The sequence below is a fragment of the Pipistrellus hanaki genome (assembly GCF_964339955.1).
Source record: "Pipistrellus hanaki genome assembly, chromosome: 2".
NCBI classification, from domain to species: domain Eukaryota; kingdom Metazoa; phylum Chordata; class Mammalia; order Chiroptera; family Vespertilionidae; genus Pipistrellus; species Pipistrellus hanaki.
In genome coordinates, this window is record NC_140504.1 from 91,947,644 (window position 1) to 91,949,111 (window position 1,468).

The 1,468-nt window shown below is 35.9% G+C and overlaps 1 pseudogene across 1 annotated transcript; it reads left to right on the forward strand.

The window, feature by feature from the left end:
• Window positions 1-404: 404 nt before the first annotated feature.
• On the forward strand, window positions 405-1,177 carry LOC311618439 (small ribosomal subunit protein eS1-like; annotated as a pseudogene). Its single transcript has one exon. The product of its transcript is annotated as a small ribosomal subunit protein eS1-like (transcript).
• The last annotated feature ends 291 nt before the right edge of the window (window positions 1,178-1,468 follow it).

The following is a 1,468-nucleotide window of genomic DNA, read 5'->3' on the forward strand; positions in this document are numbered from 1 at the left end:
CAAATTTTAATGACAGCTAAGTGTGTAGAATGGGCTTTGGAGGAAAATACACCCAGACTCAGAATCCATTCATAAGCTTTCTGCCTAGTGTTTTAAAGTGTACATCACATGCACATTACACTAATATTTCTGGCTTTTAATACCCGTTGTTAGAGCTCATAAAACTGCTGAAAATAATATTGCTATATTTCTCTGCAGAATATTCCCTATAGCATATTTTATTTCCTCCATTCACTTTCTTCTTCTTTTACCACATCACTTAAAGGCTAAATCAGTCTAAAAAGAACCCTCCCTTCTGCCCAACCATAACTACCTGCAAACTTGTATGGGCCTCTGATGTAACCAGGAACTGTGCCACATCAAAGATACAACAAAGAGGCCCTTCTGGCCCTCTGAGCAGCACCATGGCAGTGGGCAAGAAAAAGTACCTTATAAAAGGAGATGAAAAGGGAGCCAAAAAGAAAGTGGTTGATCCATTTTCTAAGAAAGATTGGTACAATGTGAAAGCACCAGCTATGTTCAACGTAAGAAATATTGGAAAAACAATAGTCACCAGAACTCGGGGAACGAAAATTGCATTTACAGGATCATGTTTTTAACTGAGCCTAGCTGATCTGCGGAATGATGGAGTTGCGTTTAGAAAATTCAACTTAATTACTGAGCATGTTCAGGGCAAACACTGCCTGACTAATTTCCATGGCATGGATCTTACCTGTGACAAAATGTGCTCCTTGGTCAAGAAGTGGAGACCATGACTGAAGCTCATGTTGATGTCAAGGCTACCGATGGTTATTTGCTTTGTCTATTTTGTGTTGATTTTACAATAATAAGATTCAGAAAATCTCTTATGCTCAGCATCACCAAATCCAGAAGAGGATGGAAATCATGACCCGAAAGGTGCAGACAAATGACTTGAAAGAAGTGGTCAATAAAATGATTCCAGACAGTATTGGAAAAGACATAGAAAAGGCTTGAAAATCTATTTATCTGTTCCATGCTTTCTTTTTTAGAAAAGTAAAACTGCTGAAGAAGCCCAAACTTGAATTGGGAAAACTCAAGGAGCTTCTTGGTGAAAGTAGCAGTTCTGGAAAAGTTAGTGGAGATGAGACAGGTGCTAAAGTTGAACAAGCTGATGGATATGAGCCTCCAGTCCAAGAATCTGTTTAAAATTTAGATATTAAACAGGTGATAAATAAAATATCTTATTTGTGATATTTTACTTCTGATCACATAAAAATAATCTTACAGTTTGGTGAATTATCTTCTGAATTGATAATAATGTGAACTTTTCTGTATTGTTATGTGGATTTTATTTTTATACCTAAGTTGCTGAAAAATGATAGTGATTATTTTAAGCTGTAGTGATCTGAAGAATTTAGAGATGGTTAATAAAAGAAACCATTTCTTTAAATAAATAAAAAAGATACAACAAATAAATGAATCACAATCCTAGCAGGCAGGACTTCGA